Here is an 18,274-nt window from a genome sequence, read left to right as displayed (position 1 = left end):
CCTATCAGTTAAATGAAAAGAACTATGGTTTGATAGTTTATTTAAATTTTTTTTTTTAAAAAAGGAATGTACGAGATACAAGAATAGACTGCATTGCAATTTTTCACTATCTAAAAATGTATCTCACCTGAACAGATGACACCAGCATCCTCCCTGTGATCACAGTCGTGTGATCCAAATTGATTGTGTACACACGTAGTTAGCGAACTTTCATTTCCTGAACAGGTCACATCATCAAGCCAAATCTGTCCAGTTCCTGCACCAAAGTGAGCTGACGGAGGAGCTTGTAGTGCTGACCCACAGTTTATCTGTCTGCAAACCACCTGAGCATCATTTAAGTCCCAGCGATCATCACAGACTGTTCCCCAGCTGTTATTGTGATAAACTTCAACTCTACCAGAGCATCGAGTTGATCCAGATCCAACTAGTCTGATTGCATCTATCTCATAACAGATGAAAGATATTTTAAAATTTCCATTGCACTAATTAAAGGACTCCATGTAAAATGCACAAGAAAAGACTGATCTGCAATGTCTTCTAGTATTTCAGTGTGTCTCACCTGAACAGATGACAGCAGCATCCTGACCATGTTCACATCTGTTTGATCCAAATCCACTGTGCTGACACTCAGTTAGAGAACTTTCATTTCCTGAACAGCTCACGTCATCAAGCCAAATCTGTCCAGTTCCTGCACCAAAGTGAGCTGATCGAGGAGCTTGTAGTGCCGACCCACAGTTTATCTGTCTGCAAACCACCTCAGCATCATTTAAGTCCCAGCGATCATCACAGACTGTTCCCCAGCTGTTATTGTAGTAAATTTCAACTCTGCCAGAACATCGAGTTGATCCAGATCCAGATAATCTGGTCTCACCTTTTAAGCACAAAAAAAGTCAACTATGTTTTTATTTGTTTTTTACATTTAAAAACAATACTAAATGGATGACACAAGAACACTCTGCATCTGATCTCTGCATCAGCTGATCCATGCCCAGTTAATCTAATGTTTCGTGCATCTGTAAACAGATGAAAACAGAACACAGTTCAACTCAACTTTCGATTCAGTTTCATGCAAACAACCCCAGATTACTGCAACAATCACCACATTGCACTTTATACCGCAATGTAAAGCTCCTAACGTATGACAGAGAAAACTGCAACAATTCGATGATCCCCTATGATCAGGCACTAGGCAATGGTGGGAATGAAAAAAATCCCTTTTAACAGGATGAAACATGCAACAAAAAAAGAGGTAGGGAGAGGCAGTCATCTGATGCAAACAGTTGGGGGTTGAAGGGAAAAGAATAGGGTTTAAAGAAAAAAACAACAAGTATGGGTGAAAGAAGTTAATGGTAAGGAACAAGGTATTTAACAAAGTATATAAGGTATACAGGGAGTGCAGAATTATTAGGCAAGTTGTATTTTTGAGGAATAATTTTATTATTGAACAACAACCATGTTCTCAATGAACCCAAAAAACTCATTAATATCAAAGCTGAATGTTTTTGGAAGTAGTTTTTAGTTTGTTTTTAGTTTTAGCTATTTTAGGGGGATATCTGTGTGTGCAGGTGACTATTACTGTGCATAATTATTAGGCAACTTAACAAAAAACAAATATATACCCATTTCAATTATTTATTTTTACCAGTGAAACCAATATAACATCTCCACATTCACAAATATACATTTCTAACATTCAAAAACAAAACAAAAACAAATCAGCGACCAATATAGCCACCTTTCTTTGCAAGGACACTCAAAAGCCTGCCATCCATGGATTCTGTCAGTGTTTTGATCTGTTCACCATCAACATTGCGTGCAGCAGCAACCACAGCCTCCCAGACACTGTTCAGAGAGGTGTACTGTTTTCCCTCCTTGTAAATCTCACATTTGATGATGGACCACAGGTTCTCAATGGGGTTCAGATCAGGTGAACAAGGAGGCCATATCATTAGTTTTTCTTCTTTTATACCCTTTCTTGCCAGCCACGCTGTGGAGTACTTGGACGCGTGTGATGGAGCATTGTCCTGCATGAAAATCATGTTTTTCTTGAAGGATGCAGACTTCTTCCTGTACCACTGCTTGAAGAAGGTGTCTTCCAGAAACTGGCAGTAGGACTGGGAGTTGAGCTTGACTCCATCCTCAACCCGAAAAGGCCCCACAAGCTCATCTTTGATGATACCAGCCCAAACCAGTACTCCACCTCCACCTTGCTGGCGTCTGAGTCGGACTGGAGCTCTCTGCCCTTTACCAATCCAGCCACGGGCCCATCCATCTGGCCCATCAAGACTCACTCTCATTTCATCAGTCCATTAAACCTTAGAAAAACCAGTCTTGAGATATTTCTTGGCCCAGTCTTGACGTTTCAGCTTGTGTGTCTTGTTCAGTGGTGGTCGTCTTTCAGCCTTTCTTACCTTGGCCATGTCTCTGAGTATTGCACACCTTGTGCTTTTGGGCACTCCAGTGATGTTGCAGCTCTGAAATATGGCCAAACTGGTGGCAAGTGGCATCTTGGCAGCTGCACGCTTGACTTTTCTCAGTTCATCGGCAGTTATTTGGCGCCTTGGTTTTTCCACACGCTTCTTGCGACCCTGTTGACTATTTTGAATGAAACGCTTGATTGTTCGATGATCACGCTTCAGAAGCTTTGCAATTTTGAGACTGCTGCATCCCTCTGCAAGATATCTCACTATTTTTGACTTTTCTGTGCCTGTCAAGTCCTTCTTTTGACCCATTTTGCCAAAGGAAAGGACGTTGCCTAATAATTATGCACACCTGATATAGGGTGTTGATGTCATTAGACCACACCCCTTCTCATTACAGAGATGCACATCACCTAATATGCTTAATTGGTAGTAGGCTTTCGAGCCTATACAGCTTGGAGTAAGACAACATGCATGAAGAGGATGATGTGGACAAAATACTCATTTGCCTAATAATTCTGCACTCCCTGTATAAACATCTAGGGTAAAGATGCTCAATGTATGATGGGAAGCTCACAGCACCCTGATGCTATCGAAAATTTGTGTTTCACCTCATTTAACCTCAGTGTACTGTTGGTATGTAGATGTAACTTTGTAACTTACTTGAGCAGAGAATGACTGTAAAGATCAGAAAAGAAAACTAATCATAAGTTTTGTTCAAGGTCATGACACACTTATCAAGCTGGTGCCTACATGATGGTGAACTCTATTCACACAATTGCTATAAAGGAGCTTTAATTATGTTTTAATTTTACATTGCTAAGTTTTTGTTTTTGTATGGGTTTATATCAGTCACAAATTGAAATTAGACATCTTTGGCTTCCAAACCCTGAAAAGTGGGGATAATAACCTGCAGTAGCAATGGGTTACCAGTGCACAAAGCTGTTACTGGATGAGGACTGTCTGTCCCAATTTTATTTCCTTATTTTTACAACCTTTCTATTTACGTCTGGGCGCTTACTTTATAATTCAGATTAAATAAACCCCAAAGATATTCTGTGTTCTGGGCTGGTTAATTTATCCATGCTACAATTACAAAACAAACCAGAATCTCAAACATGAAACAAAAACACTAACTTGGCACCGGAAAATAGAATTAAGAAACAGAAGTAAACAGTAAATTGAGAGCAAGGATAATGTTAATAACACGGGAGAAGAAAGCCCATCACATAGGTAGGTTAACAATGCAACAACAGGGAATGAATGACAGAGGACTAAAATACACCACAGAACAATCAGGGAACAGGAGACAAGAGGGAAACACAGCCCTGCCAGGCTAAGTAAACAGTCTTCCAGCAAACCAGGTGGCCTTGCATAGGATAGGAAGAAACAGTCTATGCACAGTCTGTTATCAGGGTGTTTTTGTTCAGCTCCAGCCTTGAGACCACAGCTGGCACCGAAGTGGTAGCCGCACGAATGATGGTGGTTTTTACTTTAGTGCAAACAACTCGTGTGAATTTCAAAGCTGTTCTAGCAGTCTGACACTGGTCTCTCAATCTCCCATTGGAGAGCCATGAGCTTCTCTATGATGTTATCAGTCTTGCGCTCAAAGAGCAGATTCTACGAACTCACGACTGCCGTGAGCTTCTCCAAGATATTCTCCAGTTTTCACTCAGAGTCTTATTCTGAGTGTTCACAGCAGCCTTAAGCTTCTCTAAGATCTTATCCGTGCTGCGTTCAATGAGCCCATTTTGAGAACTCATGACTCGTCCCAGAGATGGACCGATCCGATATTACATATCGGAATCGGTCCAATACTATGGCGTTATTTTTGTGCCACTATTTTGAGCAGTAGTGGTTTTTGATACAGGCGACACAGGGCGGCATTGTGGTGGGGGGCGGGCATCGGCAAAAAAATAGAAAAATAAAAAAAATTGCTCGTACTCATGCTGCCCCGACGTAATGCCAGGCACCGATCGGCTTTGTGCCGCTCATTTGCTGGGAGTAAGGGCGCCCTCCGTTTGCGAAGTGCGCCTGCTGCTTGCGGCACAGGGAGGAGAGGGCGGGGCAGCGGGGGGTTCTCTGGCTGGCTGGAGCAGCATCTAATAACCAACTCGCAAAATAAAACAAAATTAAAACAAACCAACAAACACGAAAACACCAGACATCATGATACAGACTTATAATTTGCACCAATGTTTTTTCGAAATTCTATAAAGTGAGCGCGAGAGCCCTCGGTGCGCCTGCTTGCTGCTAAAGTCAAAGTAAACTTTATTGTAATCTCCGCTTCATATAGTCCAGTATATAGAGAGACGAGACGACGAGGCTCCAGTTACAGCAGTGCAAGAAAACAAACAATAAATATAAGAAGACTAAGAAAATAAATATGGACTTTAGGACAAGGGGTAAATATGTGATGTCTTGATAAATCGAGTAGATATTTGAAGTTCAAACAGCACCATTCTCACATGAAAATATCTTAAAAGTTTATTTTGTGACCCAGAAAGAGTAAGGAGTATGGATCAATAGCAATTTAAAATTTATAATTTACAGTTTGATGATTTAAAGTCTCACACACAACCCGTCGAAAGGGGAGGGGGGCGGCTGCTTCCAAATAGAGCACATTTCATTCATAATGATGTAAATCCAAGCCCATTATGTATTCACGATTTGAATCCTGGGTTGTGCGAAATCCCAGAAATACACCTTAGACAAAGTGAATCTGTGAACTAAGGTGTAGGTCTATTAGGTTATGTTGTGGTGATCCTCGGGTTGGGGGATTTGTGTTCATACTGGAGTGCAAAATTAAAACCAATGGTAGATGTACAAAAAAAGTTCAAAGCAATCAGGCGCTCAGTTTAGAAAAAAGAGAAAAGAAAAGGAGGAGAAACGAGCAAAAGATACATTATGTTACAGATTTTAATATTAATGGGAGTGTTTGCCCAGGGCGCCAAACAGGCTAGGACCGCCACTGATTCTGAGCACATGTAAAAACATTTGAGTGCGCGTAAAAAAAGTTTGCAGGTGCAAGTGTTGCATTTTGAGGATAAATTTATTTCGAGCAAAGAAAAGATAAATTTGAGTGAACAAAATTCATTGCGGCGTGCAAAAAAATGTAATTTAGTGTTTGCTATTATCCACACACACACATAATAGCAGCCCCTCAACTCTTTCTGTACACCGTTATATTTTTGCCACAAACCAGCCAATCACAGACTTGAATGCAAATAAATCTGATTGGCTGTTTTCATCTCCAATCAGCTCGAAATAATGAAATGCAATATCCTACAATCCATTTTGTTCAAAACTCAAACGAGGTAGTCGCGGAGGAACACAAAGTGCCGGAGTTTGAAATACTCCTTACTCTTTCTGGGTCACAAAATAAACTTTTAAGATATTTTCATGTGAGAATGGTGCTGTTTGAACTTCAAATATCTGCTCGATTTATCAAGACATCACATATTTCCATAAGTGCTCTAATGTTTTCGGAGTAGCCTGTTAGCCACCAGCTGACCGCATAGCTGGACTGGCCATTGGGCATACCGGGCATTTGCCCGGAGGGCCGATGGTGATTTTTCATTTTTATGTTTGTTTGTTTGTCTTTGTAACGGTATAAACAATGAAAGGTGAGGATTAGCCAATTGGTCATGATCAACTCTGGGCGGGACCAATAACAATACATCCATATTGATGGGAAAAGGAACGCGATTCATCCCGGACTTCAGCTACAATAAAAAAGACACAAAGCTGGATATATTCTGTCTTTACGCTTTCAGCTGCCTCTTCTTCTCTCATTCTCTCCCCCTCTCTCTCCTGTTGCTACTTCCATCATGAAACTGATCAATAATCAGTTGATCGTCTCTCTTGTTTGTTTATCGCCCACTTTGCGCCAGAGAGAGGAAACCAGTGGATGTTGCGCTAAACAACAGCAGCACGTTGAAGCTTGATAAGCTGTTGTTAGAATTTATTAGAATATTACTTTCTAGTATCAGCTGATGTTTGCTGGAGCCACAGCTGTAAAAGCTGCTGGTCATGATATCGGTTTGGAAACATGAAGGTGATACAAATCATACATATATACCAACAAGACAGTGTACATCACTGTCACAATAGCGTTTGTTTTAGTTCAAAGGCCAATTTTTTTGTGAGTTCAGCATTATATATTATGTTTAACCCGAGTGACCACCCGGTCAGCTGGTGGGTAACAGGCATCTCCGAAAACATTAGAGCACTTATGGAAATATGTGATGTCTTGATAACCACAGTTGGGTTTTAGGTTTACATACCTAGTGGTACAAGAAGCATTGGAATCCAGTATTTCCAGACAAGCTGAGTTGAACAGGGAAAGCAGACTATCAGTGGTTGAATGAGTGGTACTGTTAGTAGGTAATGCCTGATTTAGATTTTTGTAGGAACAGGGGAAGTGACTGAACAAGATTAAATGAGTCTATAAGGTTTAAAAAAATAATTGGTTGGGAGTTAGTCTTGTAATCGGAAGGTTGCCGGTTCAAGCCCTGGCTTGGACAGTCTCGGTCGTTGTGTCCTTGAGCAAGACACTTCACCCGTTGCCTACTGGTGGTGGTCAGAGGGGCCGGTGGCGCCAGTGTCCGGCAGCCTCGCCTCTGTCAGTGCGCCCCAGGGTGGCTGTGGCTACAATGTAGCTTGTCATCACCAGTGTGTGAATGGGTGGATGACTGGTTGTGTAAAGTCCTTAGGGAATAGAAAAGTGCTATACAAATACAGGCCATTTACCATATTTAAACAGCAAACATGAATATTAAAATCCCCTACGATTAAAACACTGTTGTACTTTAGTAGAATACCTGCCAAGAATTCAGAAAAGTCTTGTATAAAGTTTAGGAGGTCAATACACCAGCGCACAAAAGTAAGTAATAGGGGTGTAACAATACTCGTATGTCACGATCCTGGGTCTTATGACCCAGTGTTTTGAGTTTTAGTTCATTTTGATGTTTATAGTATGTTTAAGCTTATTAGGTCTCCTATGTTCATTTGCTTATTAGTTCCCCCTTGTGTTTCCAACCCATGTTAAGTCTCCCCTGCTCTTCATGTGTTTCATGTCTGTGTCTTACGTTGTCAAGTTCTGGTTGTCATGTCTGCGTCTCATTATGTTTCCTATTTTATTTTGAAGAGATCTTGTGTTTTTATATTATGGTTTATGTTTTGAGTCCTTTGTTGTACTGTTTCTTGTTTCCCTAGGTCTCAGTTATGGTTATCATAGGTTTAGTTCTTTGGCTTTGTAATATGGCTTCCCTGTGTTCCATGTTGTGTCTACTGTGATGTTTTTGTACCATGTTTCAGGTTCCTATGTTCTGTCTCCCCAGTTGCTGTTAAGTTTACATGTCTAGAGTTCAGTCAGTGTGTTTCCTGTTTTACTTTGAAGGTCCGTGTCTCATGTCAGTGTTTCTAGTTTTGCTTCCCTTGTCTCGTCCAGCCTGATTACTCCCAGCTGTGCTCTCCTTCTGTGTCTTGTTCCCTCGTTATCCCTCTGTGTATTTGAGCCCTGTGTTTCTCTTTGTCAGTGTCGTAGTCTCCCTCATGCTGTGTGTTTCTACCTGTAGCTCCCTGTGTGTTTTGTTAGTCTTCCCAGTTTAGATTTTGTAGAGTTTTTGTGTTCAGCAATAAAAGCTGCCCTTTTGAGTTCAATCCTGTCTCCAGTGAGTTTGCGTTTGGGTCCAATCCCTGCCTGCCACACAGCCGAAACATGACATCGTATCAATATTGAACCGTTCAATACAGTGCTTTCGGTTCGGTACGCATATGTATCGAATACAAATTTTTTTATTTATTTTATCAACTTTTCTTCTGACGATGCTGTCTGCGTTGAGAGCTCAGTGGATGTGCATTCGACTACTCCGCCTAGGCTGCACTGTCGAGTGCAGATCCACTGAGTGCAGCGCAAGCTAGCAAGACAGAAGCTAAGCTCGTTGCAACATGGCAACTGCCACAACGCTATCCGAAATTGAACCTCCCCCACCCTCATTCAGATCTGGCGTTTGGAACTATCTTGGTTTTCATGTGAAGCATGACCCTAATGATAAGCGCGTCATGGACAAAAGTAAAACAGTATGTCGGATGTGACACGCAATGCTCAATTGGTGGGAACTACTGCATTAGCGCAGTTAGCTTGTTAATGTGTTGACGCCGTCCAGCCCCACGCACGGGGCAATCCGCGGTAACTCGTTAATGGAGATTTGCCGCGTTATGGCGTTAATGTCATTTTAACGAGATTAACGCTGACAGCACTAGTGGGAACACAACGAATATGACTGCACATTTACTCCGACATCATCCTAGTGCAAAGACAAGTGGAAGCAGACAAAAACAACAAGCATGCATGCTACAAACTTTACCCGAGTCATTTAGACAGCCGTTAGCACATGATTCTCCTTATGGGGACCTGATATATTTAATATGCTGCTGAGAGTATACCCCATCACCATCAACGGCGCTGCTGTGGAGAGAGTGAGCAGCTTCCGGTTCCTTGGTGTACATCTGGCTGAGGATCTTACGTGGTCAGTACACACAAACAAAACAGTGAAGAAGGCGCAGCAGCGCCTCTTCTTTCTCAGGAGACTGAAAAGATTCGGCATGAGCCCCCGCATCCTCAGGACTGTGCCATTGAGAGCATCCTCACTGGATGCATCACCACCTGGTATGGCAACAGCACCGCCTACAACTGCAAAGCTCTCCAGCGAGTAGTGCGGTGCTCTGAACGGATAATTGGAGGTGAGCTTCCCTCCCTCCAAGACATCTACAGGAAGCGGTGCCTGAGGAAAGCAGGGAGGATCATCAAGGACTCCAGTCACCCCAGCCATAAACTGTTCAGACTACTTCCATCAGGAAGGAGGTTCTGCAGCATCCGGTCCCGTACCAGCAGACTGAGAGACAGCTTTTTCCATCAGGCCATCAGACTGCTGAACACTTCATAGACACCTCAGCTTCACTACTGGAACTTCAACATTATGCACTACACACTGTACAGTAATGCCACTGTTTTACACGTCTCAACTCTGTATATTTTTATATATTTTATTTATTGTTTACTCTATTTAATTTGTAAAATATGTGTATACACACACACACACACGTAGAAAAATATTTAGTATACACATCCAGAAATGCATATACTATTATATATTGTACATATATTTATTAGTTTCAGATGTAGCCATTCTTGTATTTTGCTTGTTTACATTATTGTATTTTGCACAACTCTGTTGCTTGTGAAGCTCGCACACAAGAATTTCACTCACATGTGCTGTACCAATGTACCTGCACATGTGATGTGACAATAAAAGTGATTTGATTTGATTTGATTAGAAGAAGCGTATAGTATAGCTTTTATTTTGGAAAGAGCCATTTCTCTGTAATAAACTCTCTTTTCCAAAGATGAATGATTTCTCGATCAGATAGATTTGTTTATTTTTATTATTTTGTTGTTTCAGCAACATTAAATTTAAAAACAGTGTACTTTTGAGTTAAAATATATATTTATAATTTTAATAGATGACAAATTAAAAAGGCATGAACATTTTTTTGTATCGAAAAAATATCGAACCGTGACACCAAAGTATTGAACTGAACCGAACCATGAATTTTGTGTATCGTTGCACCCTAGTAAGTAAGTAAAATTTATTTTTATAGTGCTTTTCACAGATAAAAATCACAAAGGGCTTTACAACACTAGCACCGGAGTGGACAAGTGGACTTCAGCTGGATATTACGATGTGGAGTCACCGGAATAATCCAATGGGGCGCCTGGAGATAAACCATTCACAACTCAAATACTCTGCAGTGTGGTTATTGCACAGCTCAATTTGACTATTCACACTGAATTTCACTATAAAACACATCAATTGTTAGATTTTGTATTGTTGATTGTCATTTATGCTTAGAAATATTTAACCATATATTCTTAGAGGTGTATAATCAATTGTGTAGTGATAGTCTGCAAACTTTGTGTGCATTAGAGAGCACTCTGGGAGCACGAGAGAGCTCGTACCTTGTCTTATTGTTTTATGGTAGGATTAACGTAGCTACGTCTGTTCTAGTCTAAGTGCTTTAAATGCTGGACTTCCTCACCGTGTTATCTAGGGTGAGACTACCCTCTTCCTGACCAAGGATGTTTGCTTGTGTGCTTTTATGTTATATGACCCTTTGATCAGCAACACACACACACACACACACACACACACACACACACACACACACACACACACACACACACACACACACACGGTACTCTTTGTTTGTATGTAGACGTCATATGTTAATGAACCTATGCATATTCATGTAACCTCAATAAAAAAGCAGTGTTACGGGGGAGCGGTCGAGAGCAACTGGGGTCAAGCGAAGGAACGGCGTCTGTCCGGTTCTCTCCCGTGCACGAGAAACATGAAGAACTTTACCTACTTCGTGTCTTGCTTGCTGTGTAATTATATTGCCTTCAACGTTCCAGCGAATAGGTTCAAGCTACAAACCTATCATCAATGAGTTGACGACAGAGGTTAGGTAGTTTGATCTTCTCTTTGTTATCATTCCACTACACTTCTCCAGTCCAAACGACATTCTGATGTAATTATTATTATTATTATTATTATTATTATTATTATTATTATTATTATTATTATTATTATATGTCCCTTTTGGTTCTTTAGCTATCAGAATTGTTGTGTGAAGATTTTTTTTAATTTTAAACAACACATTTATTTTCAATAAATAAACATCAAGACATCACAAGTTTTGTAATAAATGGGGGGGAAAAAAAACTGCCACGCGAACATAGGGCTGAAACATAATTGCCCATCTAAAACAGAATACACCACATTCTTAAAACACCATTGGAAAAAAAAATCAGTTAAATTACTCATTAATGAGTAAAACTGAAACTCAACTCTCTGCAACATTATCTTATCCTTTTGACTTTTATATATAGAAAATTTTGCTTGACCCACCACAAAATTCAGCAGCTTTTTTGTGTAGCCAGCACCGAACAGAAATGCCACTGGTGACCAAACCACACCACATTTTTCAAAGACATGCTTTAAAATAATGAACAGTGGTTCAAGGCGTTTACATTCAAGAAATATATGAAACACTATTTCTCTTTCCCGACAATTATAAAAGACCCTCTATATAGGTTTTCTACCATCCTCATCCTGTAACTTGTCTCTCCACACAGTATCTGTCTTTCCACTCAATTGCCTTTTATTTAATCCTTGAAAAGACCTTGTATATAACAGTTTTTCACTCAGCATGTGAAAATCTGAGTCTTTTTGATTCATTGGCAGTAAGTAAGTAAGTAAAACTTTATTTATATAGAACCTTTTCAAGATAAAAATCACAAAGTGCTTCACAGAAGCTAAAACCTAAAAATAAAAATCAACTAAAAGCAAGTTTAAAAAGATGGGTTTTTAGCTGTTTATTTAAAAGCGACCACTGAGTCCACAGATCTCAGGTTCAAAGGGAGAGAGTTCCACAATCTGGGGGCCACAGTTCCAAAAGCTTTGTCGCCTTTTGTTTTCAGCCTCGTGTGCTGGACAGCAAGCAAGCCGTGGTCACATGACCTCAGGGACCTGCTGGGAATGTATGGATGCAAAAGTTCACTTATATATGTTGGTGCTTGTCCATGCAGGGCCCTGAAAGTCAAGGTCAAAACCTTAAACTGGATCCTGAATTTAACGGGGAGCCAGTGCAGCTGAATCAGCAGGGGTGTGACATGGGAAAACTTGGAGGACTTGGTCAGAAGCTTTGCAGCAGCGTTCTGAACAACTTGCAGACGCTCCAAAGAGGCTTTACATAAACAAGTAAACAAAGAATTACAGTAGTCCAGACGAGATGAAACAAATGCATGAATGACAATTTCTAATTCGGAGCGCGATACAATGGGACTCAGCTTAGCAATGTTTCTCAAATGATAAAAACAGGAGCGAACCAAAGATTTTACATGGGCATCCAAAGTCAGAGCTGAGTCAATACTAACACCAAGGCTCCTGATAGACGGTTTTGCAAATGTAGCAAGTGGACCCAAGTTTTCCATAACACTAGGTAAAAAATTTTAGGAGCACAAACAAGAACTTCAGTCTTCTCCTCATTTAGTTGAAGAAAGTTTCCAGCCATCCAACATCTAATGGAGTCTATGCACTTGTGCAAAATCTGTAGCTTGGAAACATCATGGGGCTTAAAGGAGATATATACCTGAATATCATCTGCATAAATGTCTGAAATGTCCTTAAAAGTTCTCAATAAGTGTTGAAGAGGAAGTAAATACAGTAAGAACAATAAAGGCCCCAAAACTGAACCTTGTGGCACACCATAGGCAAGAAAAGTAGAAGAGGAACTGTACTTAGAGGTAGCCACAGAAAAGGATCGTTCATGCAAATAGGATTCAAACCAGTCCAAAGCAGCCCCTGATATACCCACCCAGTCTCTCAGCCTATCTAGCAGAATATGATGGTCCACAGTATCAAAGGCGGAGGTCAGGTCCAACATCAACAGAACGGAGCATTCTCCTGCATCACATCTCATTAAAATGTCGTTGGAGACTCTAAGAAGTGTAGTTTCAGTAGAGTGAGCTCTACGAAAGCCAGATTGGAATTTATCCAGAATGCTGTATTCATCTAGAACAGCTATAAGCTGCTTAGCCACAACCTTTTCTAAAATCTTAGAAATGAACGGTAATTTTGAAATTGGTCTGTAGCTACTGAGAAGAGAAGCATCAAGCTTAGGTTTTTTTTTTAACAGTGGGTGAATAACAGCATTCTTACAATAAACAGGGACCTGACCAGAAACCAGTGAGGTATTAATAATTGTGAGCACACAGGGACCAATAGACTGAAAGACATTTTTAAACAAAGATCCAGGTAAAATATCAAGAGAGCAGGAGGATGCTTTCATTGAATTAACCAACTTGACCAGCTCAGGTAAGGACACAGGTAAAAATCTTTCTAAAATTACAGGCCTAGCTTGAGTTGGAGCAGACAAGAGAGACACAGAAGGAGAGATACTGTTCCTCATGTTACTGACTTTTTCAACGAAGAAAGAAAGAAACTTTTCACAATCTTCATTTGATGAAATTGGGACAGCACCTGGAGCAGGAGCAACAATATCACTAATGGTGTCGAATAGTACCTTAGGGTTACCTCTGCTCTTAGACACTAAGTCTGAGAAATAGGCCGCCCTCGCATCTCGAACTGAAGTGTTAAAAGAGACTAAAAGGTCCTTTAGATGAAGGAGATGGACATGCAAACGCGTTTTCCTCCATAAACGCTCAACCTTACGGCAGCAACGCTTTAAGAAGCGAATGCTGTCATTTAACCAGGGAGACGACTTTGAAACCAGAGCTAGTCTAACTTTGATAGGACAAACATTGTCTAAAATACAAAGACAATGATTTTTAAAAAGATTTGTTAAAAAATGAACATCATTATAGGGAGATAAAACTAAATTAAAAGCATCGGAAAATTTAACAGCACTAGAGGAAGTTAAGATGCGAGAGCTAACCACATGTCGAATAGGAGAGAGAGACAAATGAAAAGACAGATTAAAAAGAATACAATGATGATCCGAAATAAAAATGTCCTCAGTACAAATAAAATCAATGTTTAAACCTAAAGTAAAAACAAGGTCCAGTGTGTGTCCTTTGGTGTGTGTGGGACCAGACACATGCTGAGTAAAATGAAAAGAATCCATGACGCTAAGGAAACCTCTAGCAAAGAGGTCAGAGTCATCATCAACGTGTACATTACAGTGGTCCTGTCAAGCCAGCAAAATCAATATTCAATAGTGATGTGCGATACCACTGATCCGATACCAAGTAATATTCAGGGTGGTATCAACGATACTGATACTTTGTACAAAAACTTATTTTATTTATTGTATCTCAAATTATAGCGTCATAATGATTACAGGACATCAGATTACTTGTTCTTATCACTTAATAATGCAGAATCATCATATAGAAATAAAAAAACTGAAGTTGTGGCTATTTGAACACCCTTCTCGCCCTAGCAGCACCTGTCCCTGTCCTCCTCTTCAATTCGCCTCAACATACGCTCATCATATTCTGTGATATGATTTACTCTGAGGAGTTTGACAAGGTTAGTGATGTTGCCACAACCATACATGCCAACCCTCCCGATTTTTTCATAAGAATCCCGAATTTCAGTGCCCCTCCCGAAAATCTCCCAGAGCCACCATTCTCCCAAATTTCTCTCGATTTTCCACTCAGACAACGAAATTGAAAAACCATATCGCAGAATTCCTAGCGCGGCCCAGCCAATTCCAGTCTCCAACAATGACGTCAGCGACTTCGTTTTAATATTACTCTTATTTCTCTTTCTCGGTCACAAAATTTTTTTTAACATATTTTCAGGCGAGAATGTAGCTGTGTAAACTTCAAATTAGTGATGCGCGATACCACTGATTTCCTTTCCGATCCGATACCAAGTAAAATCCAGGGTGGTATCAACGATACTGATGCGATACCGATACTCTGTACAAAAACTTAATGTTTCATTGTCTTTCATAATACAATATACAGTGGGGCAAAAAAGTATTTAGTCAGCCACCGATTGTGCCTAACCCTAACCCCCACTTAAAATGATGACAGAGATCAGTAATTTGCACCAGAGGTACACTTCAACTGTGAGAGACCGAATGTGAAAAAAAAATCCATGAATCCACATGGTAGGATTTGTAAAGAATTTATTCGTAAATCAGGGTGGAAAATAAGTATTTGGTCAATAACAAAAATACAACTCAATACTTTGTAACATAACCTTTGTTGGCAATAACAGAGGTCAAACGTTTACTATAGGTCTTTACCAGGTTTGCACACACAGTAGCTGGTATTTTGGCCCATTCCTCCATGCAGATCTTCTCGAGAGCAGTGATGTTTTGGGGCTGTCGCCGAGCAACACGGACTTCCAACTCCCGCCAACAGATTTTCTATGGGGTTGAGGTCTGGAGACTGGCTAGGCCACTCCAGGACTTTCAAATGCTTCTTACGGAGCCACTCCTTTGTTGCCCGGGCGGTGTGTTTTGGATCATTGTCATGTTGGAAGACCCAGCCTCGTTTCATCTTCAAAGTTCTCACTGATGGAAGGAGGTTTTGGCTCAAAATCTCACGATACATGGCCCCATTCATTCTGTCCTTAACACGGATCAGTCGTCCTGTCCCCTTGGCAGAAAAACAGCCCCATAGCATGATGTTTCCACCCCCATGCTTCACAGTAGGTATGGTGTTCTTGGGATGCAACTCAGTATTCTTCTTCCTCCAAACACGACGAGTTGAGTTTATACCAAAAAGTTCTACTTTGGTTTCATCTGACCACATGACATTCTCCCAATCCTCTGCTGTATCATCCATGTGCTCTCTGGCAAACTTCAGACGGGCCTGGACATGCACTGGCTTCAGCAGCGGAACACGTCTGGCACTGCGGGATTTGATTCCCTGCCGTTGTAGTGTGTTACTGATGGTGACCTTTGTTACTTTGGTCCCAGCTCTCTGCAGGTCATTCACCAGGTCCCCCCGTGTGGTTCTGGGATCTTTGCTCACCGTTCTCATGATCATTTTGACCCCACGGGATGAGATCTTGCGTGGAGCCCCAGATCGAGGGAGATTATCAGTGGTCTTGTATGTCTTCCATTTTCTGATGATTGCTCCCACAGTTGATTTTTTCACACCAAGCTGCTTGCCTATTGTAGATTCACTCTTCCCAGTCTGGTGCAGGTCTACAATACTTTTCCTGGTGTCCTTCGAAAGCTCTTTGGTCTTGGCCATGGCGGAGTTTGGAGTCTGACTGTTTGAGGCTGTGGACAGGTGTCTTTTATACAGATGATGAGTTCAAACAGGTGCCATTCATACAGGTAACGAGTGGGGGACAGAAAAGCTTCTTACAGAAGACGTTACAGGTCTGTGAGAGCCAGAGATTTTCCTTGTTTGAGGTGACCAAATACTTATTTTCCACCCTGATTTACGAATAAATTCTTTACAAATCCTACCATGTGAATTCATGGATTTTTTTTTTCACATTCTGTCTCTCACAGTTGAAGTGTACCTCTGGTGCAAATTACTGACCTCTGTCATCATTTTAAGTGGGGGAACTTGCACAATCGGTGGCTGACTAAATACTTTTTTGCCCCACTGTAGAATTGCATTTTGTAATTGTAATAATAATATAATAATATAGCTTCACAATGATTACAGGACATCACACTACTTGTTCTTATTGCTTAATCATGCAGAATAATCATATAGAAATAAAAAACCTGAAGTTGTGCGCTATTTGAGCATGTTGCCTGCCTGCAGCACCAAAGGACTCTGTGAGAGACGTCTGTCTCGCCTTAGCCGCACCTGTCCCTGTCCTCTCTTCCTCTTCAGTTCGCCTCGACATAAGCTCATCATATTCTGTGATAGAATTTACTCTGAGGTGTTTGACAAGGTTAGTGGTGTTGCCACAACACCTCACTATCTTGTCACATGTCTGTTTGTGGAGATAAAATATGTCCACACATGACTGTTTACGCTCAGCCATTGTTGTGAGTGCGCACGCCAGGTGCAGTGTTGCCAACTTAGTGACTTTGTCACTATATTTAGCGAGTTTTCAGATCCCCTTAGCAACTTTTATTCTAAAAAACGACTAGTGACAAATCTGGTGACTTTTTCTGGTGTTATTGGAGACTTATTTATGACAAGCGTGTATCGCTCTTCTCAACAAGCAGTGGGTGCTGCTGTGGGCACCTCGCCCGTGCCAAAGCGCTTACGGGCAGAGGATAGTCCTCCCCGAGCTGCTATCAGGGCAGGAGATGTTCCCACCTATGCGTCCAAACTGCAAATGAATCGCGTATGAGTGAAGCCTCTGCTCCCGCACTGACTGTAATGCAATCAGTTCTTCTTTTACTGTTATGTTGTTTTGTGGATCACAAGGTTTAAAACTACTTAAACACACACACACACAAAGTAACTCCACTAGAGTGCCTATTTCGGGTCACTTTTGCCGGTCCAAGCGCAGATAAAGGAATAAGGTTGGAATTGTGACATAGAAACAAACAAAACAATAATCGCTAAAAAAAATTAAATTTGTAATTCTAAATAAATTCTAAATACATTTAGGACATTTTTTTACTCACTTTATGTCTCTTCTTTTTTTCTCTCCTACAACGTGGGTTACAATGATATTAGCATGACCAATTATGCAAATTAGGCGATGACGTCATTTAGCGACTTCTAGAGACTTTTAGCATAGCCAATAGCAATTTTCCTTACTGAGGAGTCGGCAACACTGGCCAGGGGCTGCGACACATTTATACAGCCGTATTTCGCATAAGACTATGAAAGGCGTAAGAGGAAATAGTTTCTTCCAATTTAGACGATCCAAATGATATAGTTTCTTTCCACTGTGTTCCTGTTAATGAAAAACTACAAATTTACCCCAAAGTACTAAAATATCGATATTTTAATATGAGAATCAATTCTAGAACATAAATGATTGGTATCGGAGGAATCGATATTTCAGGATCGATCCGCACATCACTAATATTCAATCCTGTTCCTGGAAAAGGATCTCTTTCATCAAGAATCTCCAATCCACTAATAATCCAACAGCATCTACTTTTCAAATGAGGTTGAACTTCTAAGCCAAAAATCTAGAATACATGATGCAGGTTCTGTTTTCTGGTCTGGTCCAGCCACTTCCACAATTTGTCCCAGTTTGAGAACGATTCAAAAAAGCAAGTCATGCTCCATCATGTGCATCCAGCCGAGCCCCAAGTAACAATGGTTCCTCTAGAAGCCAAGACCAAGAAGAAGTCGGTTCAAGTCTTTTCCACGT

The 18,274-nt window shown here is 40.8% G+C and overlaps 1 pseudogene; it reads right to left on the bottom strand.

The window, feature by feature from the left end:
• Positions 1-18,274, bottom strand: part of LOC146674412 (scavenger receptor cysteine-rich domain-containing group B protein-like) — a 33,344-nt pseudogene that overhangs the window by 14,432 nt on the left and 638 nt on the right.

This window comes from Rhamphochromis longiceps, linkage group LG3, assembly GCF_057381845.1.
Source record: "Rhamphochromis longiceps isolate RC_006_pf linkage group LG3, R_longiceps_female_GT1.1, whole genome shotgun sequence".
Lineage (NCBI taxonomy): Eukaryota > Metazoa > Chordata > Actinopteri > Cichliformes > Cichlidae > Rhamphochromis > Rhamphochromis longiceps.
The sequence above is the reverse complement of the archived record's forward strand: the minus strand, read 5'-3'. Positions and strand labels throughout refer to the sequence as shown.